General features: G+C 39.3%; 1 pseudogene across 1 annotated transcript; it reads left to right on the top strand.

The window, feature by feature from the left end:
- The first annotated feature begins 8,653 nt into the window (after positions 1-8,653).
- On the top strand, positions 8,654-11,425 carry LOC145059086 (serine/threonine-protein kinase CTR1-like; annotated as a pseudogene). Its single transcript, XR_013686622.1, has 12 exons — positions 8,654-8,761; positions 8,834-8,997; positions 9,115-9,429; positions 9,558-9,598; positions 9,706-9,774; positions 9,884-9,984; positions 10,098-10,182; positions 10,265-10,363; positions 10,455-10,523; positions 10,672-10,802; positions 10,893-10,987; positions 11,099-11,425. The product of XR_013686622.1 is annotated as a serine/threonine-protein kinase CTR1-like (transcript).
- Positions 11,426-14,194: the final 2,769 nt, after the last annotated feature.

The raw sequence follows: 14,194 nt of genomic DNA, 5'->3' as shown, positions 1-14,194 counted from the left end.
CTTGTATTCTTAGGTTGCTAGTAGACAGGTACAGGTGCCAGGTATTGAGAAGAAGGAGCTCGTTCAAGACTCCTCTTTTATTTTGATGTATATAATTTTTGGTGTCTATAAAACTTGACAGAACACACTTGTATGAAATTATATTATTAATGCAATGGATGATGTTGTTGCTTGTTTACTACTTTGCATTGTTGTGATACTGTACATGACGTCCTCCACCCCAGAACGTTTCTGCCGTTCATCGGTTTTGGGGGTGTGACAGATTGGTATCAGAGCATTGTTTATAGTGAATCGAGTGTATCAACCCATAAAAGATATATGGACTATAAACGCAAGCGGGATTTAAAATACTCTGATAAAGAGTTTATACTTTTAAATAATAAAATATTTAACCAAGTATACATACATGCATTCATACTAAAATCAGTGTCACATGGACAAAACAGAAGTATTACGATTGTTGGACAACACAAGTGGACTTATAGACATATAGTCAAAACTGGGAAGATATAGCCTGATCAACTATATTATCCGAGGGTTGACTAGCATGTGCCTAAGTGTGGTTGTGAGGTTGCAACAAGTCTAAAAACTTACCAACACTACTACAACAAAAACAGTAGAACAGAACATTAAATTTAAAATACTATAGGAGTATTTTGTATTACAGTAATCAATAATCTGAGAATTAAAGGTCTTTATTAGTATGTCAATAGTTTGCTTAGTGGATACATTACGGGTATATTTTGCTAGGATGTCATAGCCTTAGAATCTGTAAATCTTTGCTTTACTTCCTGTTCTTGTTTGATTGTGGGCTTATAGTTAGGATTCACTTATTCAAAGGGCTATCCTGTCATGAGCACATATAGCTGGTATGCACTAAACAAGTATTGGAGTAACTGATAAATATCATCTAATAATTATCTAGTTTGTTTGTCTATTACTTATTTCCTTATCCCTATTCTCGCATAGATTAAATGGCTGGATTCCATATCCCCGGAGATCCGTACTTCCCCAACCACGGCAATGCGGGATGGCTAGAAGATGATCACCCAATTCCTTTGGATGATCATGAAGCTGAAGGCTTTTCTGATGGTTCTTACTTAGAGCCTGAAGTCAACAACCTACCTCAAGTAGGTCAGGCTCCGAATAACAACCCCCGACCCGCATTTCAAGGACCCACACCTCGGTGGGCATGAATACCTGGAGCCATGAACAAGGTCAACCTATTCCCTACAATGGAGACAGAAGTTTCTACAACCTCACTGATGGAGGTTCTGCTAACAGAGTCCTACCCATCATAGTTAGTAGGATGTCTCGGAACACGATATTGGGACAATCATCTATCAATCGAATCTTGGAGATTGATGCCAACACTGGTGTTAACACTGACCACATTCGCCAACTAGAGTCTGCTCAGGAAAGAGCTCAGCTCAGCAATGCAATGCTTCAGAGGGAGCTTGCTGAAACCAGAGCTAAAGTCAAGGAACTTTGAGCTCAGCAAGCAAGATCGGATAGGCGTTTAAGGGACATCGAGCGCCTTCTATCGGATTCGATGACTCACTCTAGCAGTTCTCGTCGCCGATAGAATCTTATTAACTTTTCTTTTGGATATAACCTAGTTATGTAAAAACTTTAGGCTAATTTTCTATCCTTGTAAATCTTAGACCTGTTAGGTCTTGATTAGGTCATAGTTCTGTCAAAATTTTCCATCTTGGTTGATGTAAGACCTACTTCTAGGTCATTTTTCCCAAACTTATTACATCTATAATTCCAGTATCTTTGACAGATGTCTAATCTAATGGAAATTATTATCCAAATTGCTTTCGTCTTCATTCAATCATATTCATTCAATTATGCTGTTGGGTTATGTAGAGTTAATCCATGAGTCATTCTCATCAATTTTGCTATCAAATTCTTATCAATATTGGTACCTTTCTAAGCTTTCAGTTAAAAGATGCCTCCATGCAAGTCACCAAGAAACAATCCTCCACCACCACCTATTTCTCAATTTGATACAACAGCCCTCAATGCTGTTGTAGCTGCAGCTGTGGCAACAGCCATAGCTAAATATCATTCCTCAAGTTCCACTGGAGGAGGGACTCCTATTCTAACTATACAGGTTGAAACCCTTGTGCACTCGAAAGAGTGCTCCTACAAAGATTTCACGAACTGCAAGCCATTATCCTTTAAAGGAACCGGCGGAGTCATTGTACTCTCACAATGGTTCGAGAAAACTGAATCGGTTTTCGTAATCTGCTCCTGTCCAAAAGGGAGCAAGGTAAAGTTCGTAGCTTGCACCTTTGAAACAAAATCCCTAACGTGGTGGAATGGCCATGTAAAGTCACTATCTCTTCCAGTGGCAAATAATATGGGCTGGGATACTTTGAAAGACCTCATGAGTGAGGAGTACTGCCTAAGGGGCGATATTCAAAAACTGGAGGAAGAACTTTGGCGCCTAACCATGAAGGGCTCCAACATGGTCGCATATACCGCTAGGTTCTGTGAACTGGTGGCCCTCTGTCCCAATATGATTCATACAGAGGGAAAGAAGATCGAAAGATTTGTATGGGGACTGGTACCACCATACCAGGGAAATGTTTTTTCATCACGCCCTACTACATTCGATAGTGCCAAGCGATTAGCACAACAACTAATTGACCACGGGCTCCGTACCCCGGCAGCAACAACCGCCCTAGCCATCTCAGAACCCGCCAGAACTGCAGAGTCCAAGCGGAAATTCTGGGATGACAAGAAAAAGAATAAGGCTGCCAAGAAACAATAGATCGTGGCAGTTCATGTTGCTACAACACCTGCCACTTCTGCTACTCCATTAAAGCAATATTCTGGAAACTTGCCGCTCTGCAACAAATGTAACTACCACCATGTGGGAGCCTGTCGGGAAATGCAGTGTGTAAACTGCAACAGGAAGGGGCACACTGCCCGTTTCTGCAAAGCTCCGGCGAGGCCAATCTCCCAAGTCCTCAGCGCTGGAGTGGGCCAAGCTTGCTACAACTGTGGCGATGTGGGTCACTACAAAAGGAACTGGCCCAAGGCAGGAAATGCCGGTGGAGTAGGAAGAGTTATGGCTATAGGCCATGAGGAGGTGGTTGCCGACCATACAGTGGTCACTGGTACGTTCCTCCTCGATAACTCTTATGCATGTATTCTATTTGATAGTGGAGCGGAGAGAAGCTTCGTGGATCAAAAAATTGCTCTTTTACTTAAGCAAAAATCACGAACACTCAAAGAACCATTCACAGTAGAAATGGCTAATGGGAAGACAGAGAGCACTAGCTGCATATACATAAGGTGTACTTTAACTTTAGATAGTCATTCATTCTCGATCGAACTCATGGAAGTCTCAATTAAAACTTTCAACATCATCAATGGCATGGATTGGTTAAGTCTTCAGCGTGCCGACATCATGTGTTATGAAAAGGCTGTCCGCCTTAATCTTTCATCTGGCGAAACCCTAATAGTTTATGGCGACAAACCCGGCACGAACCTTCGTATCATCTCGAGCATTCAAGCTCAGAAATTCTTACGAAAGGAATGTAGTGCATTCCTTGCTCATGTGGTCGATGTGAGCCAAGAAACGAAATCTATTCATAACATTCCAGTAGTACGCGACTTTCCCGACATTTTTCCAGAAGAACTACCAGGACTACCTCCGCAACGACAAGTCGAGTTCAGAATCGACTTAGTTCCAGGGGCTACCCCCGTAGCCAAATCGCCTTATCGTCTAGCACCTGTAGAGATGCAAGAACTATCCTGTCAACTTAATGAACTACTCAGCAAGGGTTTTGTAAGACCAAGCTTCTCAACCTGGGGAGCCCCAGTCTTGTTCGTCAAGAAGAAAGACGGATCATTTTGAATGTGCATCGACTACAAGGAGCTCAACAAGCTAACCATTAAGAATCGTTATCCTTTTCCAAGGATAGACGATTTATTCGATCAACTTCAAGGGGCGAACTTCTTTTCAAAAATCGACTTAAGATCCGGATATCACCAACTACGAGTGCTAGGGGAGGATGTTCCGAAGACAGCCTTCCGAACTCGTTATGGGCACTACAAATTCGTAGTGATGCCGTTCGAATTAACAAACGAACCCGCAGTATTCATGGATTTGATGAATAGTGTGTGTCGTCCTTACTTGGATCAGTTTGTAATCGTATTCATCGATGACATACTTATCTACTCTCGAAGTAAGGAGGAACATGGCCAACATCTGCGTCAAGTCCTAGAGACATTACGTTCGGAGAAGCTTTATGCAAAGTTGTCGAAATGCGAATTTTGGATCCGCCGAGTCGAATTCTTAGGGCATGTGGTTAGCGAAGAGGGAATACACATGGACCCTTCCAAAATTAAAGCCATTGAGAGCTGGTCAGCACCGAAGATGCCTACAGAAATTCGTCAATTTCTAGGCCTCGCCGGCTACTATCGCAGGTTCATTCAGAACTTCTCCCGCATAGCGAAGCCTCTTACAACACTTACCCAGAAGGGCGTATCCTTTGACTGGGAAGAAAAGCAGGAAAGAGCGTTCCAAACGCTCAAACGAGCCTTGTGCACCGCGCCAATACTATCCCTTCCCGAAGGAATAGAAGACTTCGTTGTCTATTGCGATGCATCAAATCAAGGACTCGGATGTGTTCTGATGCAGCGAGGTAACGTCATCACCTATGCCTCAAGATAGCTGAAGACACATGAGGTCAACTACATGACCCACGATCTTGAACTCGGAGCAGTTGTATTTGTTTTGAAGATCTGGAGACATTATTTGTACGAAACGAAGAGCACAATATTTACAGACCATAAGAGCCTACCACACATATTCGACCAGAAGGAACTCAACATGAGACAACGACGGTGGGTCGAGCTACTTAGTGACTACAAATGTGAAATTCGTTATCATCCCGGAAAGACCAATGTAGTAGCTGGCGCCCTAAGTCGGAAAGAATATTATAGTCGTAGAGTCAAATCATTGACTATGTCTATCCATTAACACTTGTCCACACAAATTAAGGCAGCTCAGCTTGACGCTTTGAAGCCCGAAAATGTGGTGGGTGAATCCCTGAGAGGGATGAATAAGAACTTTGAGGTTAAGGGTGGCGGAGCTTATTATTTCATGGACCGGATCTGGACCCCGAAACATGGAGGTTTTAGAGACTTGGTCATGAACGAGGCGCGCAACACTCGTTATTCTGTCCACCTAGGTTCAGATAAGATGTATCTAGATCTTAAAAAGTTATACTGGTGGCCTAACATGAAAGCAGAGATCGCTACATTCATGAGTAAATGCCTTACTTGCGCAAAGGTCAAGGTCGAGTACCAGAAACCCTCAGGCCTCCTTCAACAGCCTAAGATCCCAGAATGGAAGTGGGAGCGGATCACTATGGATTTCATTACCAAGTTGCCCAAGACAACGGGTGGACTTGATACCATATGGGTCATCGTTGACAGATTGACCAAATCCGCGCACTTCCTACCTATCAAGGAAATAGACAAGATGGAGAAACTTACAATAACTTACATTAGGGAGATAGTACGACTGCACGGTGTTCCCATATCCATTATCTCGGACAGAGATAATAGGTTCACTTCTAGGTTCTGGCAGTCACTATAGAGTTCCCTAGGAACTAGGCTGGACATGAGTACAGCCTACCATCCGCAAACAGACGGAAAAAGTGAGAGGACTATTCAAACCTTGGAAGATATGTTACGAGCCTGTGTGATCGACTTTGGGAACGCATGGGATACTCATTTACCCCTTGTCGAATTTTCCTACAACAACAGTTATCACACAAGCATAAAGGCTGCTCCATTCGAGGCCCTCTATGGCCGCAAGTGCAGATCCCCTCTGTGCTGGGCTGAGGTGGGTGATACCCAGTTAGCTAAAGGACGAGTCCCTGAAAGCACTCTCACAGGTCCGGAGATCATACGGGAAACAACGGAGAAGATCGTTCAGATCCGTGAATGATTGAAGGCCTCCAGAGACCGACGGAAAAGCTACGCCGATAAACGTAGAAAACCGTTGGAATTCCAGGTGGGCGACCATGTTTTATTGAAGGTCTCACCCTGGAAGGGCTTGATACGCTTTGGAAATCGTGGAAAGCTAAATCCAAGGTACATTGGGCCTTTCGAGATTCTAGCCAGAATCGGCCCAGTAGCTTACAAACTCAATCTACTGAGTGAACTTAGTAACATACATTCTACCTTCCACGTATCGAACTTGAAAAAGTGTCTATCCGACGAAACTCTTGTAATCCCACTCGACGAGATTGAGATTAACGAGAGCCTCAACTTTGTGGAAGAACCAGTAGAGATCATGGACCGAGAGGTCAAGAAAACAAAACATAGTCGTATCCCGATAGTGAAGGTTCCTTGGGAACGAGAGGATCAGATGAAACTGAAATACCCTCATCTTTTTACTTAGTTACTTGTAATTACTTATTTGCTTAAATTCTAATTTCGGGACAAAATTCCTTCGAAGGAGGGGATGATGTGACAACCCGAAATTTCTAGCTTTCAATCTTCATTGTTATTAAAGTTAGCTTCGTTTTGCTATTTTATAATGAAGTTTTGGGTCTAAAAGAGTGCTTAAAGCTTAGTATAATTGGGATACGTGTCAGAGGATGTGTTAGATTGGGTGTAGCATTGGAAAAACGAGCCAAACACATCAAACCAGGTGTGTGCGGCCGCACACTAAAGTGTGTGGCCAGCCAGCTGCATGCAGGCCAACCACACACACCTCCAGCCGCACTCACCCTCCTATATATATACTATCCTTGGTAATTTTGATCATTTCTTACACTTCTACAAAGCAAGGACCCAAAAATCCTCTCAAGTATCATCCGGAAAGGTAACATCTTTCACCAAGAACACCAAGAACACCAAGAACACCATGTTTTCTGGCAGCACACGCCTTCTGGCAGCACACATGGCCGCACACACGTGCTGGCAGCACACCTGGCAGCACACACACATATAGTGTGTATTTGGGCCATACACTCTCTTATATAGCCTTATAACCTTTCATACAATCATATATGGTTGTAACACTTCAATATAAGTGTTTACTAGTCCCTAAGGTGGTCCCAATTCATTAATTAGTTGTTCATAACACTAATTATATTCATATATGTGCCAATATATGCTAAATAGGATTCACGTGTGTACTCAAGTCATCACTTGGCACTTAGCAACTGATCCAACATTGTCATCAGAACCACTCACTACAGGTGAGTTCATACCCCTAAATTAACCTTTGAAATGTTTTTAAATGCTCTTATGGGGGAGGGGAATACAAGTTGCACAATTATAGTTATTATATCAATCACATGTGATTAATGACTACCAAGCAAATGGTTTTCTTACTTTCACTACAAGTAAAAAGGCCTTTTACGACGCGCAAAATACGACGCTCATTGATCTATGTTACGCAAAGGAGAGTGACATTAGAAAAATGTCATCTCTTCAAAAAAATTTAGGATAGAAGACACGCATTATTGCGCGCCCTTAAATTAGTGTCTAAAAAAAACACGGAGGGCACCCATAATAAAATGCGCGTCGTCTAAGGATGTCGCTTTATATTTTTTAATGGAACGCGCGTTCCATCCTTTAATAGTGGGGGAAAGGGGGAAATGAAATTCTGAAAAAATTAAAAACACCGCCAAGCTCTCCTCTACCTTCTTTCAATCGTTCTTCTCTTTCTCTCTCTCTCTCTCTCAATCAAATACCAAAAATCGACTATTGTTGGAACTAGGGTTCCGGTTCTTAGTGAAATCGAAGGTTTTTTGGTCACCAGGCCATGAAATTGATCAAAGGTTTTTTGGCCTAGAACCACCAGGCCACCCTTTACCTCCATCCATGTCCCTCCTTTCTGTCTATCTCTAACAGACCACTGCAACATCACATTCACTTCCCAAAAGATTGTGTGGATTCTGATATGCGATTTTTAGTTGTGAGGTTCCTGAAATCATATTTTTGACCTCAATCGATATTTTCATATTTTTGAAATTCTTAAAATCCTCTTCGATTAAACGAATCCCTAAAACCCCGCCTCATACCCACCTCCAACCCACACCGAATCTTTAGGCATCGCACGCCGACGATGTACATGCCTTATCGACCAACACTTCATCCACCATTACCATTTGTAGCTCTCTTACCCCATCTTCACTATTAAACCTTGCGAAATCCTTATATAACATTCCGACGACAATCAGATTCCGGCGCTCTATGACTGTCGACGGGAGCAAAAACCTAATTTCAAGTCAATGGCCTGTGTGTATATTCTGGTACAGAACTCGGAGGAGGAGGTACGAGTGGATTTGGAACAACTTCTTAGAGAAGGCAACTGATATCCTTGACATCTTAAGGCCGAACAAGTGCCTCTCGATCTCATTTCACCATTTATAGTTCCATTACAGAGTTTATAACTATGAACATGTTCTGAACAACAGGCGCCTCTCGTCATGCTTTTTCAATTGCAGATTCTGATTTTAGGTCATCTCCTCTCCTCGCCTCTTCTTTGTTTCTTTTCTATTCTACTTCTACATATATATGATTTAAATTCAATATATATTATATGATGGAGCTGGCTACTTATATATATTGATGGAAATTAATATATATGGATGCATATGCAGAAACTGGCAGACTATGTGGGACTACCTTGTCGCATAGCTCGAGGCTGCAAGTATTGTGTTGAAGATCATAGATCCTCATGCCTTGTCAAAATTCAAAACGATAAATCCACAAGGTCAAATTCTTATATCTAATTTCATTGTTTATTTTATTTTTATTAATGTATGTTTTGTTTAATTATATGTAGGGAGTATGTAATGGATCTAATTGGGCAACCAGGAAACATGTATAATCCGGATTCATCAATAAATGGAGATATACTTTCTTCGGTGCCTTCACCATTTCAAAGCTCTCATTTGAAAGAATTTGAACAAGTTTATGTGGACCGAGCATCCATTTCTCAAGTGAAGAGTACGTGGTTATTAATTGTTAATTAATATACATACATACATACATACATAAAACTGTCCCGGCCCCCTAAATAATGTATATGATGAATTAATGTGGTAATTAAATGAATGCATGCAGGCATTGAAGGAGGAGGGGGAGTATGTGAGGAAGAAAGCAGTATAGTAGAATCAAAGGAAATGAGATGTGTCCCGGTCCCAGTCCCAGTCCCAATTGATAGAAACTATAGATTTTGTGAGATGATTGAAACGCCAAAAGCAGTGAAATACAGTAGTAGTGAGCAGTTATCAGATATTGATCAAGGCAAGAGTACAATTAGAAGCATTAGTTTTCCTGTGACTGCTCCAAGGTACTTGACCCTTGAGCCATCTCTTGCAATGGACTGGCTGGAGATAGCTTGGGATGACTTGCATATCAAGGAGCGTATTGGTGCTGGTAACCATTCGCCATTAACCATTACCTTAATTACTACTCCAAACTCCAAATCATTTATATTATATACTATAACTACTTAATTAATAAAATATAGCATTAACATACATGGGTAATGTTGGTTGTTTCAGGCTCTTTTGGGACAGTGCATCGAGCAGAGTGGCATGGATCGGTTGGTCTTTTTCTATAACCAAAACATAATGCATCATTGATTATATACTATTATTTTCAGAATCTAATTAATTTAACTCTTTTGTTTTTTATTGTACGTATGTGTAGGATGTGGCAGTTAAGGTATTAACTGTCCAGGACTTCCAAGATGATCAGTTGAAGGAGTTTCTGAGGGAGGTATATATATAGTATAACTATAACAAACATTATTTCTATATTTATAATGTATGTTTTTATATAAAAAATTGTATTCTAAATTTGGTGTTGAATATTGGTTTGTTGTAAGGTTTCAATTATGAAACGAGTGCGGCATCCGAATGTGGTTCTGTTCATGGGTGCAGTGACTGTTCGCCCACATTTTTCAATAGTGACAGAGTACTTACCTAGGTAGCCTAACCTCCCTTTTCATTTTATATACAGTATAACTCAATCAATATCATTATCATGCATGGAAAGTTGCTTTTTGTTATATATAACTGATGATGAAACATTAATTACAGGGGTAGTCTATTTCGTCTTATACATCGACCAACAGCTGGTGAAATTATGGATCAAAGGCGACGTATACGCATGGCTTTGGATGTGGTTGGTTAATTACACTAAATTTTTATTATTATGAATCTTGAATTTCAACAATAATTAAAATAATTATTATTTGTTGTTGCAGGCAAAGGGTATCAATTATCTTCATTGTCTTAATCCTCCAATCGTTCACTGGGATCTCAAATCTCCAAACTTATTGGTCGATAAAAACTGGACTGTCAAGGTACTTACATTAATCCAACACGTACTTAATTTGTAACTAACCGTTTTCTGTATTTGACCCACATGTTATATATAAATGTACGTATTTGTAGGTTTGTGATTTTGGGTTATCCAGATTTAAAGCAAATACTTTCATATCATCAAAATCTGTTGCAGGAACAGTAAGCTTCTGTAATTACAGTTTGTTAGTCGTTTCTTGTCCTATCTGAAATATACCATATATGCACATGTAATTATAATATACTAGTATAAGTAATTAACTGTTTCTTTTTTTTTTTATATATATATCTATATATGTAATGATGACAGCCTGAATGGATGGCCCCTGAATTCCTGCGTGGTGAGCCCTCGAATGAAAATCTGATGTTTACAGTTTCGGTGTCATCTTGTGGGAGCTCGTCACCATGCAGCAGCCATGGAACGGACTCAGCCCTGCCCAGGTCAGCTTAATCATAAATAAATTAAAATAATCCTTTTATTTATCATATAAGGGAAAAAAATCTTTTTTAAATTACTTAAATTATATTCAGGTTGTGGGAGCAGTGGCTTTCCAGAACAGGAAACTAACGATACCCATCAACACCCCTCCGGCATTAACTTCACTCATGGAATCATGTTGGGCCGAGTAAGATTTAACAAACACTTGCCATCTATCTATCTATCTATCAATCTTTTTATCTCAGCTCCTCTTGTACTTTTTCTAAACTGGTTAATTAATTTTCCATGTGTTTCACAGTGATCCTGCTCAACGCCCAACTTTTAAGAGCATTGTTAACTCTTTAAAGAAGTTGCTCAAGTCTCCAGCACAAATGGGACCTCCATGAATTCACGACTACATTTACATTCTCTTCTCTTCTCATTTTTCTTTTTTTTCTGACATTTTCATATATACCAAACTACCTGAACCTGCAAATGGTTCTATAAACATCTAGATAAACTATCATAAAGCGAAACATCCTCAAGGGATCAACTAAAATATGTAAAACTTAAAAGGGCTAGCTTCAGGTTTATGGACCTAGCTAGCTAAGTAATCCATATAAGTTTCTTAATTACTTCTTCACAATTCAATCCTAGTAATGCATTACATTTGAGAAACAACAATATTTAACTGTTACTTATTTTTAACAACTGCATGTTTGTTTCTAAATTGGTTCAACAACATAACTTGGGGTGATAAATGGTAGGTTTTTATTAAAAATTTTAACTTTTTTAGATTTTTTTTAATGTTGTCTATTTTCTCTCCTATTATGTTTGTCTGAATTAGAACTTAAAAGAAGAGATCTCAGAGGCCATTGATCAGCTAAGGGAAGTTGAATATGAAGTCATTATCACATGTTGTAAAAAATTCGTTTATTTTATTCTTCACCCTTCTACAAGCCTTTTTAACATGTTGCAGGAACCTAAACCTAAGAAACAGTCCGCTCCTACAGCTAAAATTGGATCGAATAAAAAAACTGTTAGTAAACCTGTAAGTAGTTCAGATGAATCTGAATTTGAATTTGAATCATCGGATGATAGTGATTCATCAGATGAAGAAGTGAGTCAGAGTGTAAATCTCTTGGCACTTGGATACAGTTTGTCTAATTTCACATTAATTTTGTCACTTTTTAGCAGCATTCTCTACATGATACATGTTGTTCTCCACTTTTCTAAGTATTCTTCTATGTAATTTAGGAGGCGTTAAAAAAGCCAGCTGCTGTTGCCAAGAATGGTGCTGCTGCAGCCACCAAGAAAGCCAAGTGAAGTGATGCGTCTGATTTAGAAGACAGTTCAGATGAAGTAAGAGAGCTTTTTGGTTTTGTGTACAATTTTTACCGAGTGAAGTGATGAGTCTTTCATAGTTACTTTAAATAAGGTAGTGTGTTTGGTATGCAGTAATCAAAGAGGGAATGGAATCAAGCATTACAGTGTAATCTGATTCCTGCAATTGTTGCTGCAATTGATGCTGATTTCTTATTGTAAGTGTTGTTGCACTCTTCTGCTGATTTCTAAAAGATACCGAAGGGTACAAATGTTTTTTTTCATGAATAAGAGCTATTTCTGTTCTTCTTCTTCTTCTAGTTGTTGCACTCCTCCATTCTTCATTATGGGTATGCAGCAGCTCCAAATGACAGGGTATAATTAATTTTACTTCTTTTATTATATAGAAGTTTATTTAGTGAATTCTTTTGGTTTATCGTCTAGAAGAACTTCATACTTTTTCAACCCAACACCAAAACTCGTTTTTTTTTTTTTTTTTTTTTTTTTTTTTTTTTTTTTTTTTTATCATTGTTGTCCATTTCATATGTGCTACTGCTCCAAAAGTCTTGTGCCTGATTGGGTTTATTTTTATTTATGGTTTTATCTTTTTTCAGATTTTCATGTGGCTGTTTTTTTTTATCATGGAATAGAGATAGAAGTTTACCCTTCCACTTTGCCATTTGCTATTGCTAGTCTACCCAACTTCCTGTTCTTGTTTGATTGTGGTCTTAGGGTATCAAGGTTAGTTTTCCGAAGGTCGTTTGAATCCTAGTTATATATTATGTATATGTATATAGATATAAAACGTTATTTCTTTCGTTCAATTCCATGCCCTTGGGTAGCAAGGGTATACAAACATGTTCATACTTTACTAGTAAGCTACCATAGGGGTAGTTTAGGAAGATACTATTACTAGAACGATGAAACATACAATGAGTCAGTTCATACATGAGTCAATACATACTATGATGAGAATCAAACATGAAACAGCATGATGAGAAACAAACTATAGACACTATGATGAGAAACAAACATACAGGCTAGACAGAGAAAGAACACACAATACAGCTAGCACACAAATCACATTGCATATACATTAACCACATTTATGTGAGCCATTAAGCAGGGCATGGCACTACCTGCCATGACTGGTTTTGTATCAGAATCTCCTTCATTGGGGAGCGTATTGAGTTTGCACATAGATCTATACTGGATTGACTATCTTACACCTTGCTGCTCGCTACAGTGGGACTTGCAAGTCTACGGATGCTAAACGTCATTTTGACGACATCTTACATTGTCGTCTTTCAGATAAGTCGGTAGCAAGATACATGCCAATCACATGTCACCTTAAAATTTACATTTGGTTTAAGGTAGTTAGTACAACAGTAGTTACAAATTACTACATTACAGTGCTATAACATTTTCCCTTTACTTTTTACTTTGTGATGTTCACACAATAAACAATAATGTAAAAACTATATTTTTGGTTAATGATAGTCGGATTTGGGAAAATACACACTTTTACAAGATACACACACACAAATACTAGATGCCTTGGTAGAAGGCTACTTTTAGTAGAAAACATAGGTTTTTTTAGGAGAGTTCAATCAAATACAAAACTTTTACAAACATACACAGTACATCTTACAAAACATCTTACAAATGCTTTCATACAAACACAGACACTAATATACTTATGATCTCACCAGCTTTAAAGCTGATACTCGCTTTCAAAATAACTTGTATTCTTAGGTTGCCAGTAGACAGGTACAGGTGCCAGGTATTGAGAAGAAGGAGCTCGTTCAAGACTCCTCTTTTATTTTAATGTATATAATTTTTATTGTCTATAAAACTTGACAGAACACACTTGTATGAGATTATACTATTAATGCAATGGATGATGTTGTTGCTTGTTTACTACTTTGCATTGTTGTGATACAGTACATGACGTCCTCCTCCCCAGAACGTTTTCACCGTTCATCGGTTTTGGGGGTGTGACATTTATCTTGGAAGGGTCCACGTGTATGCCTTCTTCGTTGACCACGTGACCTAGGAAAGTTACCTTCCTAATCCAAAACCTGCACTTAGC

Source organism: Lactuca serriola, chromosome 6 (assembly GCF_051521515.1).
Source record: "Lactuca serriola cultivar US96UC23 chromosome 6, Lser_US96UC23_V15, whole genome shotgun sequence".
Classification (NCBI taxonomy): Eukaryota; Viridiplantae; Streptophyta; class Magnoliopsida; order Asterales; family Asteraceae; genus Lactuca; species Lactuca serriola.
This window is presented reverse-complemented; position numbering and strand designations above follow the sequence as displayed.